The sequence below is a fragment of the Lithobates pipiens genome, unplaced genomic scaffold, assembly GCF_037356315.1.
Source record: "Lithobates pipiens isolate NorthernLeopardFrog02 unplaced genomic scaffold, aLitPip1_a1.2 Scaffold_16, whole genome shotgun sequence".
Taxonomy (NCBI): Eukaryota; Metazoa; Chordata; class Amphibia; order Anura; family Ranidae; genus Lithobates; species Lithobates pipiens.
Window position 1 is genome coordinate 321418753 of NW_027507748.1, and position 22269 is coordinate 321441021.

Consider the following 22269-nt stretch of genomic DNA (forward strand, 5'->3'; position numbering starts at 1 on the left):
TGGGACTTTATATATAAATTATATGTATTGTTCCATAATATAAACATTTTTGTCATGTCAGACTTATTTATTAAGAATCTATGTATTGATTGCGCCAGTGACACACAGTACAAAAATTATTTTAGTAATGTCTCTGACTTACCAAAGTCACTTAGGTGTTCCGTCAGCTTCAGCAACCCGTCTGTGCTAACCGGAAGTGATGTTTCATCGCCGCCATCTTGGTACACTGGTCCGCAGCAAGCAGACTTCGGTGGGTGTAAAAAGATGTCCGCTTGCCGACTTCTAACTGTAGCCTTACTGCACATGACAGTACCAAGATGGCAGCAACGGAATGTCACTCTCCTCTCACAGACTCCAGCGTAGCACAGTAACTTCAGGTCCATCTTGGCCAGCATTCGTGACCCCCTGGCGAATTGGCAATCAACCCTCAGGTTGTGAACCTCTGCTGTACTGGTAGAAACATGGATGTTGCAAATGCTGGCTTCCTGAAAAGGTAGCTCCCTGTCTCTTGCTGCAGTACTTTATGGGTCACATACCTGGAATGGGCATGTAGCTAGTGAGGTCAGAACTTTTGTACTTGGCCATAACTTGGGAAACTAGCATTAAGGATTTCCTTTAAAAAAGAATTCCAGAATTCCAGTTACATTGTTTCATCTTGGCTAATGGTACTATGTATACACCATACCAGGCCGATGCCACTGGAAGCTGGAAATCACTGAAGTAGACACCACTACTCCGGTGAATCTCCACTTGCTTCTGGATCACGTACTGTGGGGCTGGCCTTCTGCATTCTGAACATAGGAGTTCAGTCACTTGACATGGGTGCCATTCAGAGAATGCTTTGCATCTTCTGAATGAATGCAAGGTGTTCTCTGATTGGACAAGGTGGAGAGGCAGTACAATGATGTCATACTGGACCAATGTAACTATGGAGAAAATATCCATACCTGAAATTCACCTTTACTTTGAAAGTGATACCAATGCTCTTGAAACATGTGCTTTAAGTTTTCTAAAAACTGCTTTTAAAGGTTTTTATTCCACTGACCTCATTTCCTTTCCAAAATACCCATTCAGCACTGCATGCTAATTACCTAAATCACAAGATGAATTACTAGTCACATCTCTCTAATCTGCCTCTAATCTACTTCAAAGCAGCTCTTGTGTTTAGATCCTGTAAGAACTCACTGCAGAATATAAAGGACGATCATGCATTTTTCTGGGTCGATTATAAGTGTAGAGTCTACCAACCTGTAATTTTCCTATAAACAGCCCTTACAAACTCAGAAATATGTATGACGTGCAGGGTTATCCCACATCTATCTCTCTGCATGACAGTCCTCCTATTTTGCAGATTGTTCTTTCTTCCTCTTTGCAGTAGGATAGACTCTGCCTGGTTGGATCAGTTAAGGTTGGATCACATGTCATAAGAGCTGTCTGACCATGCCAAAAATCCACTAATTAAAACATTGAATTGAATCGCTGGGTTGGTTTTACCTGGCCGAACCTTATTGTTTTCCCTGAAGCATGAGGAATGTTTAAAAAGGGCTCTCCCCTCTAGAAATGTGCAATTTGTTTCATTCTAAATTGAAATTTGGACAAATTTCCATTATTCAGAAATTTGGATGCATCCGAATTACAATAGTAACGAATTTAAACTAATTAGAAATAACAAACCTAAATTCGGACAATATTCGATGCAAATTCGAATCAAATTAGAATACAAATGTGAATTTAAGTTAAATTAGAAATCAATTTTTTTTTAAAGTATACAATAAAATAGAATATAAAATAATGAAGCAATAGAATAAAAATAAAAGCATAGTAAATATTCTATTCTATTGTTTTCTATTCTATTCTATTCTATTCTAATCTTTTAATTTCTGTTCTATTGTTGTAATATTCTATTCTAATCTTTTCTATTTCGAAATTTGAATTTCAGAAGATGGTTATACATTATAATTCTTTTTTTATTTTATTCTAGTCTATTGTTTTTCTATTCTATTCTTCTCTATTCTATTGTATTATCTTACTTTCTACTCTATTATTTTCTATTTAATTCTAATATTTTCCATTTGAATTCTAATTGTATTTTTTTCTATTGGAAATTCGGATTTCTAATTCAATTTTTTTTCTAAATTTTCAAATGTTGTAAAATTTTTTCAAATGCGGTCTAATTTTTTGAAAACGAAACTAAACTAAATGAGTTGCAAAAAGGAATGAAACTAATGTAATGAATTTAACTAAATAAATTTATTTAAATAACGTATCAAAATGAAACAATTTTTTTCTACAGCTAGTGGTAGCCTTTGAGGTGCTTTATCCTGGTGGTGTTATTTTTCTATATTGCATGATTTTTGGATGCACTTCCCCTTAATTGGGTGTGACACTAAGCGGGCCTTTCCACTACCAGGTTTTATTCTTGGTTGGGGTTTTTGTAAATGCGTGTGGATATGCCTGCAAATGCAGCCACCATTCAATGTATCTTGGTAGCCCATACCATCTACTGATCTTTATAGGGTATGTAAAGTAGCAAATATTGCGCCAAGGGGGTCCATTGAGGTGTTATCAATAAGAAAAAAATATGTGCAAACAAATAATCTACACTGTTAATATTTGTCCATTTTTGACATTTGTAAACATACAGTATATCAAACAGAAAATACATTATTATACTGTATTTTTTATACAAAAAATATATGTATATATTTAAAAGAGATAAGTAAATATTTTTTTTTTATATCTGCTATATCAGATATTCTGATCTACACCCATTATTTGTTTGTCCCTATAAATCATTCATTTTTTTCAGGGTTTTTATAAGGTACATTTTTTTTATGGGAAATTATGAAAACCCAATCATCCCTGTTGAGTTCCCTCGTACCTTTAAAGGTCTTCAAGTAAAAATAATTTAGTGTTTTGAGACTTTTTTTGGTCAGTTAAGCAACACCATCAGCATCTTAGACAAAGAACAGAAGTGAGAAATGACAATAAGGAATTTTAAAGCTTGTTTTGCTAGCAAATACAAATTAGCAACACCAGCAACACCAACAACTTGGATCAAGAAGGGAGATCAGGGAGACCAACAGCAATGGAAAAGATGATTCATTGTAATGAAACAATATCTTAATCATGAAAAAGTGCATAAAAGCAGGAAAAAAAATATTACCTGTAAATCCAAGAAAAAAAATCCACTATCATGGTGCACCTCAGAAGAGCCTTATAGAGTCCAAAACATTCTCAAAGACTGTTATGTGGCTGTAGAGACAGTGGTCACAATGCAGGGCCAGCTCCACCCTTATTTGACCTTATTTTGGTAAGCTGTCATTCTCAAGCCAAATATAATTTGAAACTTTTGCATCTATACTCAATCAATTCATCAAAACTCCCTTACGGCAACAGTGGACTTATGTTTGTTTCAGAACTGCTTCTCAATACATACAAGTCTTAAGGAATGCAAAACTGTCTGGAACAGGTCACATTCAGTTTAACTGCATTTGCAGTGAATTCTGAATGATCTTAGAAGATTCTCAAACTGATGTCAAAAGCATGCTGTATTTGCCCAATAAAGGTCATCAACACAAGCCTTTACACAGTAGAATCGGTAGGTATAACCAATATAAATTCCGTTAATGGCAGACTCATAGCTTTAAGGGGCTCCACAAATTTACATAACTAATTACATCCTTATATCATGAATTGCATCTTATTTACAACTGTCATCATTGCTCATCATCTAGGGTTATTAGGGTGCCTACAAATGTTAGAGAACACCCACCTCAACCAACAATATACAGTTAAATTAACCTCTCAGCGCCAAAGGGTAAAACAAATATTAATGCCTAAGCACAATTTTGAAACTCTGACAAGTGTTAGTAAAACTTTACATATCATCACAACTTCTTTGTGCATCCAGGTGGAATATAATTAGTTTTTCTTTCCAGGGCAAATCAGGCTTTCATTTGGTGGTATTGGATATCCCCTGATTTTTTTGAGTATCAAAGAAATACTGGCCCAAAATAGTAAAATTTTTTTTTAAATTAGCTGTATATTTCGTGTTACTACCATAACCTTCCACCAAAGAACATCACACAATTAATTCTCCTGCTCCTGTTGATCACAGCAATACCACATATGTGTATGTTATTAGTTTTTTGTACCTATAGTACAGCCCAGTAACAATAGTGCGCATTTTGCTTTTTTTTGTCCTACTTAAAATGCGCTGACACTGATACTAATTTAAAAAAAAGAAAAAAAAATCCTGCCCAAAATATACTGACCCTGAACTTTGACCTTGACCTTTGACCCAAACACTAACTGTGACACTGACCTAGATCAAACCTTGAGCTAGATATTTTTTCTTTATTTTTCATCTCTTTTTTTTATATTACTTATTTATTTTACACACACTTTGTTTCCCTCTGATTCAATGTATCTTTCCTCTCTACTCACAGACAGAGAAATACAGGGGAGGGCTTCACAGTGACTGAACATTGTGGTAACCAATCAGAGGTTACCACAGCGATCAGGTGACCTGGAATTGGGGGTTCCAGGTCCCGATCATTAGTACGGGACTCAGGGCTCTCGGTAAAAGACTCTGGTCTCTGTGCTGGGAGCTCACTGTGTGGTAGATACGCATATATGAGGCCCTACGGCAAAAAGCCCAATCCAGTGAGGCCACATAGATGTGTTTTGTCGGTGTGAAGAGGTTAAGGAGAATTCATATGTTTATAGGTACCACTACAATGCTGAAGGACTCTCCAGGGTCAAGCTTGCTTGTTGATGAGACAGGTCATTGCCTGCAGCATTGCCCCCTCCTTTATCCACAAACTGGTCAAGGGCAAACTTGTATGGGTGTAGGAAGATTTTTCCATAGGAAGATCAGTCATATATCTAACATTTACATAAGGCTTCTCAGTAGCATTTATAACATATATCAGAGAGGCTGAGTCAGGTGCCAGTCCAGGCATGTGGGTGGATTCTGACTTCATTGTTGCGATCTTGCCCAAGCTTTGACCAGCTCTGTGACGTTAGCCTGCTGTCTGCTGAAAACGGGTCACAGGAGTGCAGAACAAATTGCACTCCTGTGATCAATAGGAGAAGGACAGCCAAATGAGCTTTGGCTGTATGTCTCTTTTAATTAAAAACATTTCAATGTCCATCATGAAATCAACGACTTCAGTAATCCCTTTAATCTTCTTATATTTTGCCTTCCCTTCCCTTCCCTAACCTTTCTGTTTTCAATACATACCTTATCTTAGACATAATAATGTAATCACTGTGGGTACCCGTGCTTCTCTATGCAATGCAGAAAGGTAATGGCTGGTGAAAGCGACCAACAGGGTGCTGTAGCTAGCTTCCTGATAACATCACAGCACCCTGCCTCAGTACTCCTGTCAAGAGCCCTTGGCCCTGATACAAGCAGGGGAGGTGGCATTTGGGAGGTAAGTTCTATTCTGACATGTTTCATGTTAGGCACAGCATTTTCTCAAAGACATGAGGAGACACTGTACCTAGTGGGAAACGTGTCAGAATAGAACTTATTCCGGGTGGCTATTTTAATAAAGGAAAAATATTATTTTGCATCTCAGTGTGCAGCATTACTGTTGTTGGTACAATTAACCTTTCTGGAAATTCATGTTTTGGAAACAACCCCACTTGACTTCTTTCCATTGCTGCATGTAATAAATTAACAAAAATAGATCATTGCCAAGTGCTATGGTACTTGTTTACACAGGCTTATAGGTTCTGATGTAAAAGCCAACAGAAGAAACCATTGTGTGCAGCAGGAGGAGCAGGTATTAAAACATCTATAAATGTGAAATGCACACAGTGGCCCAGGACCCCTGAAGCAGTGGACACAAGCTGCCAGAAAGGTAAGTACAAAGCCTGTTCTTTTACAGGGCTGGGGTGTTTTGGTAACAGGATCACTTTAAAAAACAATTCCAACCACCAAATACAATAATTTATTGACCTTCTTTTTCTATGAAGGAAACACTGCCACTATGCTGATATCAGAAGCATGTGAGTTATCTATGAATTACTACTTCCAGGAGACTCCTATGAAACTAGATCAAAAGGGTGAATATTTATTTTTGTCTTTTTCAATGGCAAAATAAAATGTATGTCTGAAGCGCACTTTTACAGATGTATTCTTAGTTTTACCTGGTGTTGTCGCTGTGTATTATTATATAGTGCTCTTCTGGTTCAACCAAAATGACATGCAGATCTAGTAAAAAAAAACAAAAAAAACAAACACAATGAGATTCACAATAGCACACTATTGGATAATGTATATTCATAGTACCTAGCATAGGGCACTCAAAGTTCCTTGGGTCAACTCCTCAGAGAGTATTCTACAACACTCTGAACCACATTCTAACTTTTATCAATTCCGCTTATCAAATGTGGCCAATCTGCTAACCCCTGAGTGGTCACAAGTGCTCCATAAGCTGGCTGCACCTGCCACAGGAGGACTCACATCACTGTATACCCTTTACACTGGACACCACACGTCCCTCACAGACCAGCTTTGTATATTCAGTGACTAGCTGCAGACCACCAACAGAACTTCCTCTTTTTCAGCAATGCTGTATCTACAAGCCTACTCCTGGCCTACTACACCTTTCTGTACCAAGCCACGCATGGTCAAGTAGTAAGTATAAGTGACCTGCGGGTGCAATCTGCTGTGGTCAAAGCACTGAGTAACAAGATGGAAAGAAGCTGTATGGACTCAAAATAAGCAGCATATGGCAGAAAGTAGTATGAACAGCATGGGACTAAAGGTGGCATGGGCAGGAAGAGATGTGGACAGAGTGCATGGAAGATGTTGTAGAAAAAATTAAAATAAGATGGAGAGGCCACTGCGGATGGAAGATAGAGCAAGCCACGTGTGCTGAAGATGGAATGGATGGCAGCTCCAGCAGACAGAAAAAGTAGTTGACAAAGTTGGTAGAAGATGAAACAGGTGGTGGAAGACAGAGCAGAGTGGGCGCAGGATAAGTCGAAAGAGGCATATGAGGTATGAGTGTGAAAAAGTTAGAAACTGCTGCTTTGAGTAGTGTGCAATAATACTGTAAACCAAAAATATATTTGGTGACATATTATATATTTATTGTTAGTACATAAAAGTAGACAGATATGCATAAACAGTGAAAATCATTGAAGGTACCAATGTTGTCAAAAAGACAGAAAAGAGCTCTAGCTTTCACCTTTATAGGCCACTGGTGAGATCTGAGGTCACTCTCTTTCCAACTTTGTTACATTTGTCAAGGTTTACCATGGTACCTACTGCGAGCATAGGTTCCCAGTGCTTGTTTCATTAGCATATAGTACATATTTTTCTAATAACTTTTGAAAAACTTTGTCTTATAATTACAAATGTACAGGGCTAGATACAGTGGGGTGAGTTAAAAAACCTATTAAGTTTATAATTGCTGTAATATGCAATCAGATTCCTAATGTTATCTCTCAAGTGTAGAGCTGGGCATTAAAAATGCGAAGAACGATCCCAATTGATTGCTCATTCCTTTAGATTTTATAGTCAACCCCTTTTTCGGTGAGAAAAAAAAAATTATTCTAGGTATAGTATTGTATAAGCATTAGTCAGATTGTATACCTTATTCAGTAGGCTAACTCCTAACTGTAGTAACTTAGAGCAACTCTTCACAATTCACTTTTATCAAGTCAGTCTCATTCAAGTTGGGTTTAATTGGTTGCTTAGGAATACTGCAACTAGGAATTTTCACTTTAGAAAAGGAATTCTTTATTGAACAAAGGTGTGTATGCAATAACAATAACATGAATAAGTTAAAATAAATGTTGTCTGCACATTCTATACCATTTGGATTTCACAGTTGAATGCATTGTGTTTTCATATGCCATAACACTCCTTTTTGCTAATCGGTTTTGGGAATGACCTCAAAGACAAAGCAAAAAAATACGGAAATGCGTTCAAAGTCCCTGATGTGTCCGGGAGAGACCACAACATAAAACTAAGTAGGACTGGAAAATTCTGGAATTTCAATCAGCATGTTAACAGGAAAAAAAATCTAGGTCTTTGCTTCTCACCCCCTCCTCGGCTCGTGGAAAGACGCTTCACTTGCCAAAACCTATACCGTGTACTTCTGAAATGTGTTTTTTTTTTAAGGGGAAAAAAATTCCTTCCAGAGGAAAAAAATATTTTTTTTTTCTTGCTAAGAACAGAGACATGGGAATGAGACAGATTTCAGAAATGCTTTTGTAAATAACTTCTTATAGAGCTGTTTAACAGGAAGGAAAAAAAAAAAAGATTCAAACTTTAACAAAAAAACCTTGTTGACATTACATAGTATCAGTAAGATTTCAGAGAACAATGAGGAAATGTAGGTTGTGTAATGTGCTGCTAGGTTGTTGCTGGACTTATTCTCTCACAAGGTAAAAATGTAATACATTCTTTACTTGTTGGTTGCATGAATTTTAAAGGGCCACTTAACCTACAACATCAGTTCCCTCACAGAGAAGTTATTCATACGCGGCAAAGTCATAAAAGAAATAATTGGGCCATTAAAACCTTGGCCCAAACTGCACATACTTTATTAGCCCCCACTTCCTTTAGGGTCCACAAAATGGGATACACCCATTAAAAATGGGACATTTGGGAGGTATTACTATTAAAGACACATTCACATAGAAGTTTCCAAATCCTGACAGACTGATGACAGTATTTCACACTGTACATTTGATGTTTCAAATGTGATGTGATGTCAGTATATGTTATAATTAATTTTATGGTATAAACAAAGATTGACCAAATGATTAATGATTTGAAAGAATCTGGTAATTTTACAAATCTCATCTTTTTCATCAAAAATTAGTGAGTGAATATATGAATATCTGATCACGTACTTAATTCTGCTTTTGTGAGATTCACTGAAGTTTATAGAGCTGTTTCATCTTCAAATCAGTTCTTTCATCACACAAAATTCTTTAAACATGAAGGGTGGCTGACCTTAATATACTACACTGGAGATAAATATATCTCAATAAAACTACAACCTTATTTTAGCTATGGTAAGCAGCTTATTTTTTCCCAAAGACATTGGTTTAAATTATTTATTTAGAATGATGTTACTTTATGATAAATGAGTTTGTGTTTTAGATTAAAACACAAATTCAAGCTAATTACTTTTTTCTGTCAGGTATGTATTTCTCTATGTGACCCCACTGGGTAGATCATTCCTCACATCTTGGCCTTTAATATACAAAATAATATAATAATATACCAAATGTGACAATTATGTGGACATGGAGGCACAGACAAAAGTAATGATGTTGTAGGAATTCTAAACCTTCCCCACTCTATTTAAAATATTTTTTAGTTTTTGTGTGTTCCCATTTAGTACAGAATGCCAAAAGGGAGATCTGATGGGAAGAACCATTTGTTATAAATTTTCTGGTTGCCATTTTTGTTTTAGTTTGATGGATTTGGCGTGTGGACACACTGGAGCCTTCAGTTGCCATTGTGCGGTGATGGGCTTCTGATATGTCCCTGTGCCTTTACAGAGGAATGGGCCCAAACAAGTTATGTAAAGTGAAATGAAACCCGGAGCTAGGCTTTAAGACCCCATTCACACCTGAGCGTTTTGTAGCTTGACGCCTGAAGCTACAAAACGCTGGAGGGGAAAAAATCCATTATTCTCAATGGAGATGGTTCACATCTCCACTCCAAGTCGCCTGAGGCCCTACGCCTGAAGCTCAAACAAGTTCCGGACCCTTTTTTGTCGCGCGAATCGGGCTGATTTGGGCATTTTTCTTCTTTTAACATTGGTGACCTTTTGCCCTGCACAAATTCACGACAAATCGCGGTAAAAAACGCCGCAAATCGCGGTAAAAAACGCCGCAAATCGCAGTAAAAACGCAGCAAAAAACACTTAAAAACGCTACGTTTAGGTGTGAATGCAGCCTTAAAGTAAACTTTTTTAAAAGTATTTTCGAATAACATGCTCCAAGTCATCAATGAGAATTGTCATTCTTAAATTTACTAGTGTATGGTCAGCTTTAAGGTCCACACTACACAGGGGGGCTTGATGAGGCAGTGTAGCTACCACATATTTATAGGAACAGAGTGTGAATTTATAATGGTAGATCAACTATACCGGTGTTGCCAAAGGGCTCTAAATGCCACTTTTCTTGTATTTAAAAACTAAAAATTAAAATAAAAAAAGGTAACTAGATTGAGAGGATAAAAGCATGAAGTACTTTATTTTTAACACACAGTTCAATCTAAAGCCTTTGTTTTTAACACAAATTGTTACAGGGTGTAATTTCTTTTTTTTATGGTTGGCTAGCTGATAAGTGTGCTAGGCAACTTTTGTATTGTTTGTTCGGATATAAACAATTTTATTTTTTTTGGATGCAAATTCATGGCTCATACACCTAGATCAGGGTTGTTCGATGTTTAGGTTAAACATGTTTAGGTTAAACAAACCAAATTGAAGATACAGCTTTATTTGCCTACCACTTGACATTTTGATCATCACTATATGGCAGTGCTACACAGTAACCACAATCCAGTTTAAAAACCATGGTTAAAAGATCCAGGGAAGAATGAGCTTAGTGCAGAAAAATGCATATTACAAGTGAGTGAGGTCAAGTCAAGAACTGGCCAAATTACATCCCCATTCTACTGGAAATATTGCATCTCTAAGTGAATGTTTAAAGTAAAACTCCACTGTTTATGAATTCCCTGGCAATATAATACCAACATTTAATGAAAAACAGCTTTGAAAAAAACGATGTTACTTGCCACCAAGGCATCCATTGAATCAAATCTATACTTAGATGCAGAAATAGAGGTGCTACTCGATTCTTCAGCATCCAACCTTTCCAGGTGTGTTGGAATCATGTGTCCCTGCAGCTCTGAAGGAACACACTACTGATGTATTATCTGTAGATGTTGGGGATCAACAGCATGCATTGGGATGAGACAGGCATCCAATACACTAATCAGATACTGAAGATTTGAGCAGTGCCTCTGACAGGTAGAAATTAAGGTTTTATTTAAGTGACCCTATTCAAGTAGTAATTCTTCCTGTAATAGTAGAGATTTATTTTTGCAGCAGCAAAAAAAACATAAAATTGAAATATGTTATCATACATTACTTACTCCTATCATGAAAACTTTTTATGCTAGACAATCTCAGCTCTTTTGTGGTTCAAGAATGTGTGAGGAGTTGCATGATGGCTAGATCACTTTAAAAAATTAGGACCACCACTGACAGGGTCCTTGTTATAGTGCCCCCCGGCAGAAGACGTGGGCTCACCCAAGGCACAGAAACGAAGTAGCGGTTGGTCTTCACCAGAGCTCCTAATGGTGGAGATAGGCAGGGAACTCAAGTTGTCTCTGTTACTTTTCTGAAAACTAACACCAGGTCATGGCCCTCTGGTTTGCCAAACCAAGAGGGTGGCTAGAACTGAGAGGTGAAGGTGTGGAGACTGTTCATGGGGCTGCAGATTGGAGAGTATCAGATCCAGGCAGGGGTCCAGACAATTTGATAGACTTACTCTTAAAGCCAAAAAAGAATCAGGACAAGGGGCACTAATTACCTTTAGAGTATAATTTACCACAGCTATTATGAATCAAAAGTTATTTATGAATCAATTTTAATCATCCACCTGTCCTCCATTCATAGAAAATGAAGTAGTACCGGCTTCTATGGATGGAGCTGCTGGAAGGCAAAGATGGGCATAATCAGGCAGTATAAAGGTGAATAATGTCCCTTGTGCTTATTCTTTTTTTTGTTTAAACATAGGCTTTCCTGGTTAGAGGACATGCCCAGCATCAATACTGGGAACTCTGAAAGTACTGGAGGTAGTGGAGAACCTAGACATTTTGGAAGGCTGAGCATGGATTCCATGAGTATGGTGACTAGTGGAGGTCCTTGTGGAAGCCTTGTTCCAAATAAGCCAACCCTTTATTGATACCCCTTGCACTCTAATATTTCTTAAACTCTAAGACATCATTATGAACTTAGGACATATACATTTTTGTCCCTGTTACTTCTTTGTCCAGTACAGTGCCTTGAAAAAGTATTCACACCCCTTGACATTTTCCACATTTTGTCATATTACAACCAAAAACTTGAATGTATTTTATTGGGATTTTATGTGATAGACCAACACAAAGTGGCACATAATTGCAAAGTGTAAGGAAAATTATAAATGTTTTTCAATATTTATTACAAATAAATATGGGAAAAGTGTGGTGAGCATTTGTATTCAACTCCCCTGAGTCAAAACTTTGTAGAACCACCTTTTGTTGCTTTTAGAAAAAGTTATATTTTGGTCTCATCTGAACAAAGCACCTTCTTCCACATGTTTGGTGTGTCCCCCACATGGCTTCTCGTAAATGGCAAATGGGACTTACTATGGATTTTTTTCAACAATGGCTTTGTTCTTGCCACTGTTCCATAAAGGCCAGATTTGTGGAATGCATGACTAATAGTTGTCCGGTGGAAAGATTCTCCCACCTGAGCTGTGGACCTCTGCAGCACCTCTAGAGTTACCATAGGCATCTTTTCTGCTTCTCTAATTAATGCTCTCTTTGCTCAGCCTGTCAGTTTAGGTGGATGGTCATGTCTTGGTAGGTTTGCAGTTGTGCCATACTCTTACCATTGTCAGATAATGGGATTAAAAGTGTTCCGTGAGATGTTCAAAGCTTGGGATATGTGTTTATAAGCTAACCCTGCTTTAAACTTCTCCACAACTTTATCCCTGACCTGTCTGGTGTGTTCCTTGGCCTTCATCATGCTGTTTGTCCACTAAGTTTCTCTAACAAACCTCTCAAATCTTCACAGAATAGCTGTATTTATACAGTGATTAAATTACACACAGGTGGACTCTATTCACTAATTAGGTGACTTTTGAAGGCAATTGGTTCCACTATATTTTAGCTAGGGGTATCAGAGTAAAAGGGCTGAATACAAATGCATGCCACACTTTTCATATATTTATTTGTAAAAAAAAATTGAAACCCATTTGTAATTTTTCTTTTACTTCACAATTATGTGCTACTTCATGTTGGTCTATCAAATAAAATCCCATAAAATGTATATTTACATTTTGGTTGTAACATGACAAAATGTGGAAAATTTCAAGGGGTACGAATACTTTTTCAAGACACTGTATATGCGTGTTAATTAGCTGGGTTCTGGAATGGCTCCTCAGGAACACATGTGTTTAAGACTGTGCCTTTGTATTTGTCTATAAACACCTGCCGAATAAACCAATAGACATATTGAAAGGATTTAGTATTAAAACAGAAAGTGATTTCAGAAAATTTGACGGTTGGTACAACAACTCTACTAGGAAGTGCCTTGTCTAAAGGAATGGTTTAAGGCAAAATAGACCAGAACAAAGAAAAAAATTGTGGTTCATCTTTACAAATCCAAAGGTCATTTTTTCCCAAGAAGTTTGTGTCAGGTTTCTAATGAGAGTAGCATATAAACCATAAGTACTGTATGCTGCAAAAATGACAAAAAGTAACAGCAATGGCTCTATTTTGAAATAAAACCTCACTTAGGTGTTCAGGAGACTCTCAAACACAGACCAACACTCCTGAAAATCCTCTAACTTTAGTTAAACCCCAACCAACACTTCATTCAAATTCTCCAAGTTTAGATAAGCTCAGAGCTTTTGCTTACTTATCTCGTTTTTGCAACCCACATCTAATTATTGGTAACCTGCAATATGTTACATTTTTGGTTTTGGGTTTAATACCATTTTATTAATCTATCATCCTAAAATCAACTTTGAAAATATCTACTATGCAACACACTTGGGCCAATGATGCACATGGCAAAACCATAAGTGGTATCTTTTCCCGTAATCATTGCTCGCCACGGTGTGCTTATTAATGCTTGACTTGTTAAAAGTGTAAGGATTACATATGAGAGTAAGCCCTTGTACACACGGTCGGACATTCCGACCACAAAATCTGTCTGATTTTTTTCGACGGATTTTGTCCGAAACTGGTGTTGCATACACATGGTCGGACAAAATTGTCGGAAAATCCGATCATTCAGAATGTGATGACGTTCGTTCAATATGATGGAACTATGTTCGGGCTAGTAGCCAATAGCTTTGGTCTCGTAATTTGATCTGAGCATGCATGGCACTTTATCCGATCAGAATTCTCTACAAACGATCGGACAAAGTCCGATCGGATCATGTTGTCGGAAAATTTTATATCCAGCTCTCAAACTTTGTTTATTTTAGGAACACACCAAATTTAAAGTGTATTTCCACTTTTGTAGTCAAATTAGAGAAAACCCCTTATATGTATATATGCTCCCATTCACTTGTCATACCTAAAATAAAAAAAAATACATATATACTGTCAGATAACTTCCACACATCCCGGTAATGCATGCCCTCCCATGCATGCCATCTGTGATGAGCCTGGCGGTTGCCACTGGGTTGATAGGAGGGAGATCAGCGCATTTGCTGGTCTCCGTTTCTTGTTACTGACCTGGAAACAATGTGCAAAACCTTACTTCCAGGTCCTCATGTCACTTTCCCCAGACAGACTGCACAGCCACAGTCTATGATTGGATGGAGCAGCATTATAAGCCTATCCAGCTTTTCTACACTGCACAGGGAGCGTGCTCATATTAGGGGGAGCACAGATACAACCGTCTTCACTATTTAGCCATAGACCAGATCCTGGTTGTGCTATCTGACAGGGTTGTCTAGATTAAAAAACATTGTTTTCAGATAGGACACTACTGCCATATATATTTCATCTGGGAATACAACTGTTTGCCTTTTCTTCCTCTTTAAAATAAACAATAAGAAGTACTCGCTGAGCTGTCCAGTGCTGATCTTGTGTTATCACATGACAGGAGCAGCATGATAATATTTTTTCAATTTTAATTTAAAAGAAAACAGCGTGACTATAGTTTCCAAATATATAGACCTCATACCAAACATAGTTGATGATATCTCTATGACAGAATGGCAAAAACGCCATGATGGCTGCTGGATAGGTTAATGCCTAAGCCCTTCAGCATCTAGCTGGTGCTTTCAAATCAGGGATTCAAATAGATTGTGGCTCTTATAAAAAGATCAGCTGACTTAAATGAAATGTTATCTCTTTTTCTGCCCTGTTGCATGGAAGGGGAAAACTGAAAGTGTAAGTGTTAATATCATATAGGTTAGTAACAGTTATAGCTGGACTCAGTCCTGCACAGTTGTACAGACTCCTCTGCAGTCTATTCCTGATTCACTGCACACTTACTACATTCTGTATTAGAACTACAACACATCAAATAGAGCCCATCTTATTTCTGGGCTGAATGATGTCCAAAGTCATCAAACCCTATCCTCCCCAGCCTTCACATCCCTGGCCTGCCCCTTTCATTCATTGGATTTCTGATCTTTCAATCATGGAGCCACAAAATCACATGCAAGCATTACCTAGGGTAATGCCAACTCCCACTCCTCCAGATTGAAACCCACCCATCAAGCCATTTTGGTATTGGAATAACTCTTCTCAGGAGCCAGGCTACTGCTTACATCAGGACTGAGGCCTCTTGGGAGAAGTACTGAGGGACTTCGCTGTGATGATTTCAGGGAGCTTGGTACAGCATCCTTACAGCTTCACCCAGCAGCCATGATCTGCCTGCATGGCACAGGGAAGCACAGAGGCCCCAGTGATAATGTCACTTGGTCTATAATAATTTGTGTAATCAAAATGGAAACATTGTATTTAAAAAATGTCATTAGTATGAGGGAGGAACCAGGGATGGCAAAATATTCACAAATTAAACCTCAGCTAAAAAAGGGTGCATGGAGTAAAATTATAAGAGCAACGAATAGTAACTTATAACAACGAATAGGAAGTTTCTTTACTGAAGTTAGACCAATATATTAAAGACTCTGATTGGGGGCTATGGATTGTGTACTTTGCTGCTTACACTGTTTTGTTGAATTGACTTGTGCAAAGTAATTTTTACTGGTTGTAAAGCATTATGTTTTTTCACATTAAAGGGGTTGTATGGGTTTTTTTTTTTTAAATAACAAACATGTTATACTTACCTCCCCTGTGCAGTTTGTTTTTCACAGAGTGGCCCTGATCCTCCTTTTTGGGGTCCCTCAGTGGCTGTCTCGGCTCTTCCCCGCAATAGCTAACCCCTCTCTGGGAAGCTCTATCCCAAGGGGCTTAGCTTTCGGGTGCGCTCCCTGTCAAACACGCTGCGTTCATAGACACAGAGTGTATGACTCAGTCACGCCCCCCGGCGGCCGCATCATTGGATGTGATTAACAGCAGCACGAGCCAATGGCTGTGCTGTTATCAATCTATTCTATCTATCCAATCAACGGCCATGACTCAGTGGAGAAGAAGACGTCGGGTGATGCGCATAGCAGTTGAACGGGCTCAGGTAAGTAAACGGGGGGGCTGGGGGGGCCTTCATTGCCAGGTATTTTTTCACCTTAATGCATAGGATGCATTAAGGTGAAAAAACACAAACCTTTACAACCCCTTTAATGCTTTCTAGGCAAAAAAAACTTCTGTGCTGCAGCTCCCCCCCCCCCTTCTATTTTTACCTGACCCTCAATCTGATCCAGCAATGTGCACGTGAGCAAAAGCTCCCACCGCTGTCTCCCTCCTCATTGAGAAGATTGACAGTGGTGGAAGTCATTGGTTCCCGCTGCTGTCAATCAAATGCTGTGACACTGGAGCAGGGGGCAGAGCCGAGTACCACTGTCTGTGTCAATGGACGCAGCAGCAGGGACCTGGAGCACCAGGGGGGGACCCCAGAAGAAGAGGATCGGGGCTGCTCTGTGCAAAAGCATTACAGGTAAGTATAGACATTATTTGTTATTCTATTAAAAAAAAACCTGAAGGTTTAATATCACTTTTAAAGCATGGGTTCCATTACTTTTTGTGTGCTGTAAATTACACATTTCTCAACAAGAGGTAAATCCCAGACTTCCAAGGGATTCCATTTTTTAGTAAAGTACAAATAATCTTTTGAGCATGTCTTGGATTTTTTGAATTTGGGGCAAAAAGAAAATTGCCTTGGATATTGTCAGTGGTTTATGTCTGCAGTAGTTGGAAAGCATTGATTTGATTTCCCTGTGTTTCACTAAGGATATCTTGGAATTTTATATGATTAAGTGGAGACTGTCCTTTTTAAAATAAGTGATCACTTGCTTTTCTGTGTCACTCAGGGGTTAAGATATTGACTGTAGTAGAACATCAACTATTGGGCTCCATTACCGGCCAGTCTATAATAATATGGCCCTATTTTTCAGGCTTTCAACCAGCTGTGGAAGGGGATAAAACTATACAATTATTAGTTAAATGATAAGAGTTGGAAAGATTGAGTCAGTGGCTACTGTAAGAGTACTAGGCAGAAGATCTGTCTATAGATGTTAAATTTCATCTTGTCATTTGCCCATACTCCCTGTGCTTGTGTGCATTTCCTTCAGGTACTTTGGTTCCCTCCAATACTCCAAAGACATGTTGGTAGGTGAATTTGCCCTAGTGTGACATTCTGCTGAGTGCACCCAAAACAGCTACTATACCATCTGCAGATAAAAGCAGATAAAGCAGATAAAATGCTTTAAGTCCCCAGGCAGAAGCGCTATAGAAATATAAATGAATATTGCTTAAAGTTCACCCCCAAATCAATCTTCCCTCCATCCTTCCTCTACTCCACCATATTCAAAAAATCCAATGCACGCTCAGATGTGCCACAGGTCCCTGGGACCTGCCTGAGACCTGCTTCGAATGTGTGAGGGTTTTCTGCACATGCACACAAATGCCACTAGTTGGTACATGTGGATTGTAGTGACCTACAGCATCTATGGGCATGTGAAAAATTGTCCTGCATGTGGGTAGACATACCAAGACCAGTCACAAATCTGTGTGTGTACTGAATTTTGTGATGTGCACGTGCCTTTGGTATCACACTGCCTCCTGGGATAAAAATAAACTTTTTTCTCCGTTTTTGTAAGAAGGAGGGGAAGTGGCTTAGCTAGCACATCTGGCACCCGAGGCTGGTCATTTTTTGCACTCGCTAAGAAAAATGGTATGTGGCAATATAGCAGTGCCGCAGCAAAACTTTGTGGTGAGATTGCATCAACAGTGGGAGGGGCTTAAATGGCCATATGCTTTATTGACTGTGGCACAAGCGAGTATGTAACAAACAGTACAAACCTCAGTACACTAATTTTAATAAAATAAAACTGTTCTATTGCATATCCTTTACTACACACAACTAACCTTAAAGTGATATTAAAGTCTTTGTTTATTTTTAAATAACAAACATGTTATATTTACCAGCTCTGTGTAATGGTTTTGCACAGAGCAACCTGGATCCTCCTCTTCTCGGCCCCTCACCGATGCCCCTGGCACCTACCTCCTGTAGGGTGCCCCCACAGCAAACAGCTTGCTATGCAAGCATCCAAACAGGCGCACTCCTGAGTCGTAGCTCTGTGTGTCCCTTCACACAGAGCTGTGGCTTGCCCCTGCCCACTCTGTCTCCTGATTGGCTTACTGGATGGGATTGACAGCAGCGGGAGCCGATGGTTTCCGCTGCTGCCAAAAGCCAATCAGGAGTGCGAGTCCCCAGAGAGCCAAGGCTCTCGTGGACATCTCTGGATCAAGAGGGGGCTCAGGTAAATATTAGGTAGGGCTGGGGGGCTGCTGCACAAAGAATGCATAAAGGTAAAAAACCTTGTGTCTTTACAACCAGTTTAACAAAGAATGTGCTGTTCTTAGAATGCAGTAGTCAGGAGTAAGTACACAATCATCACACTGGGCATGGATGCATATGATCCACGTGAATGAGGCCTAATTGTCATGTGGGCCAGATATAAGGAAAAAGGAGATGTCGGGTAATTAAAAGTGAAGTATATAAGAAATCATACTTACCTAGGTGTATGTTACATCTGTCTCCTGCCAGCTCTAAGGCTGAGAACACTGCCAATCACTCAGTTCTCAGTGCTCCCTGTGACATCAGCCGATAGCCTACTGTCAGGGGAAAATGGGTAACAGGCATGCAAAACAATCTGCACTGCTGTGATTCAAAAGAGAAGTACAGCCAAACAAGCAATAAATCTTTTACATGACACCCTCCAGGGCCAAGGCATGCTCTTCCTCTGTCCAGGCTTTAGACCCAGGCTCTTTCTCCCTGAGACTGGCAGGTCCTTCAGGCACCCTCTTTCCTAGTTCAGAGGGCCTCCACAATACCCCTCTCATAGTCCAAGGCCTCCAGACACCCGCTGTCCTAGTCCAGGGCCTCCAGATGCCCCCTCTCCTAATCTGGGACCTCCAGGCCAGTATCTCCCTTGTATCAACCCCCCCCCCCCCCTTCCAGGGCCTTTACCACACCAACCACCATTTTCTAGTCAAGGGTCTCTTCTGCACCCCCTAACTCCCCTCTTAGTCAAAGGCCTCCTCTACATTCCCCCCAAGTTCAGAGCCTCCTCTGCATCCCTTAGTCCAAGGCCTCTTCTGCACTCCTCTGCTAGTCCAGGGCCTCCTCGGCACCACCCAGTCCAGGGCCTCCTGTGCACTCCCCTCCTAGTCCAGGGCCTTCTCTCCTAATCCAGGGTCTTTGCCACGCCAAGCCTTTTCTAGTCCAGAGCTTCCTTTGCACCCCTCCCCTACCGCAGTGCCTCATCTTCACCCCCTAGTTCAGGCCTTTATCTGCACCACCTCCCCATCCCAGGGCCTCCTCTGCACCCCCCCAAGTCCAGGATCTCCTCCGCACCCCCCATAGCCCAAGGTTCCCACTGTACCCCCAGTCCAGGGCCTCCTCTTCCCACCCCCCAGTCTAGGGCCTTCTCCACAGCCCCCCCAGGGCCTCCACTGCATCCCCTCAGTCCAGGGCCTCCTCTGCACCTCCCCAATCCAGGGCCTTCTCTGTACCCCCTTCATTCCCCAATCCTTTTCTATACCAACCCCAACTTCCTAGTCCAGGGCCTTCTGCACACAAATCCCTCTCCTTGTCCTATTAAATACCTTCCAATTCCAGGAAGGCTCTCCCATGTTAAAGCGTAGCTCTGGAATGCCTTATTATAGCATTGGTTTATGGGAGGAGCTGAGTGATTCAGCACTAGTGCGCCTGTGCAGTCTCCTTCCTTTTTGGTTCTCTGGTATTTGGCAAACTATGGAGCGGACGCTGACTGTTCATTACACTTGATCGGGTAGCAGTGACACCCTTGGAGCAGCGCTTCCTAGTGCGGGTGAGGGTGGCACCTCTGTTAGCATCCCCCTAAATGCATCACACGGGGCATGTGCCCCCCCTGTCCCCCCCCAGGCCCTGGGAAGGGGGAGAGAACCAAAAAGGTTGTTGAAATGGGTTAAATTATGCCTAAAGTGCATGTTGATTTTGCCATTATATTTGCTAAACACACTAGTAAAAATCAAAAAATAAATATATAAACATACTGGAGAACATTCTGATTGGCATCAAAAATAAAGCAGTTATTCATTTTAAGAGATGTCAGCACTGGGATTGCCATTTAAAATTTAGAGATGTATGAAGACTGGCAATAATGACTTGCTTCTGAAAATGCTTGTTGTCTGACTATAGTGGCCCTGTGACTTTACTATGCCATTTCTAATCTGCATACTTCTTCCAGGTCAGTGACTAAAGGTATTGAAGTCAGTGGGTAAGACTGAAATCCTGGAAATGAACAGCAACGTCAGCCTCTCATGACAGGTTTCCTTTAAACTAGTTGTAAGAAAAAAAACAGAGTACTCTATAATGTTTTTTCTATGGGACTTTGATATATGTAGCTGTACCCTGACTGTGTAGTTACAGGCTTTCAGTATTTTCACTCATTTTAGATTTGCTTAATTTAATGCTTTTGTAGTCTTGTGTTGTTGTAGTCTAACGTCTAGTCTGCTGTCATTTGACTCTTTCTTCTTGCCCTTCCAAATGTCACTGTTGCAGAACTCTTCTGTTTTTGTTTAGTTCTACTTGGCATTAAACCTCCTCCAAAATGCATTGTAGCAATCATTGTTCAATGTTCCTCAAATTGATATGTAGATAATAAAAATATGAATTTAAAAATGATTAATAATAATAGGAAACAAATATACATTTCTATATGTAATCTATTTCACTTTATGTTCTAATAGGTTAACTCACGAGCTTTACTTTTAGACTTGCTTCTTTTCTTGCTCTCCACTAGAGGGAGCAAAATGAGAGAAAGCTTGAAGACCTTTATCCTGCTTTATAATTTCGCCAAGATAAGACTTTCAGTTTGTTATACTGCTATGCATATAGTATATAACATTGTAAAACAATATTTAATTTTTTAACAAGGCACAAGAACCTCTAATAAAATTGTTATTGGTATTACATGAATCTTACTCTCATATTCTACACCTAAATATGTTTTAGTGCTAATTTTACAATTTTGTATGAGAGGAGATGAGATGAGAGAGAGAAAGAGAGACAAAGTGAGAGAGAGAAAGAGAGAGAGAGTTATGGCCCGTACAAGCGATCCGAATATCGGAAGAAAAATACTGCTTTCGATGCGATTGTACAATAATCGGATCGTTAATACAGAGCTTTCGAGAGCCGATCGCGACAGTTCATCTGATGTTATTTTACCGGACATGCACGAAAATTTTTCTTGTATGATACCAGATCGTACGATTTTCGTTTAATCAGTACAGTTGTTGTCTGAAAATACAATACAAATACACTACAACACATGACATCACTTCTGATTTTTTATTCTGTCGTATGAGAATTTTCGTAACTTTAGTAAACTCTTCAGGTTTGATACACGATTAGCATGCAAAAAAAAAAAAAAAAACGGATGATCTGTCGTCCGATTTTCGGATCATCATCAAACACTTTAAATTTGTATGCAATCAGGCAGGTCCTTGCACTACATAGTTGAAGGTAAATCTAATGGAAATCGAATAAGAAAATCCTATAAGGTATGGCCAGCTTTAGGCTACGGCAATATGGAGAAGGTGACATTGGGGTTGATTTACTCAAGCTGGACAGTGCAACATTAGGTGCAGCTGTGCATGGTAGTCAATCAGCTTCTAAATTCAGCTTGTTCACTTAAGCTTTGATAAAAACAAAAAAACAAAAAAACAAAAAAAAAAAAACTGGAACCTGATTGGTTTCTGGGCGGAGCTGCACTAGATTCTGTACTCTAGTAAATCTACCACATTGCATTTTATCCTTGTCTTCCTCTATTCTACTGAATTACTGATGTTATGCTGCACCATTCTCCTCTGGTCAGCAGGGG

General features: G+C 39.4%; 1 protein-coding gene across 3 annotated transcripts in view; it reads right to left on the bottom strand.

Moving 5' to 3' along the window:
- COL8A2 (collagen type VIII alpha 2 chain) overlaps window positions 1-22269 on the bottom strand; it is a 226353-nt gene that overhangs the window by 95907 nt on the left and 108177 nt on the right. For 2 of the 3 annotated variants that reach the window (XM_077481711.1, XM_077481712.1), the window contains exon 2: window positions 6163-6226. The exons of the other annotated variant lie outside the window; for it this stretch is intronic. The gene's annotated coding sequence lies outside the window, so the exon portion shown is untranslated. The remainder of the gene's footprint in view (window positions 1-6162; window positions 6227-22269) is intronic. 3 annotated transcript variants of the gene reach the window in all.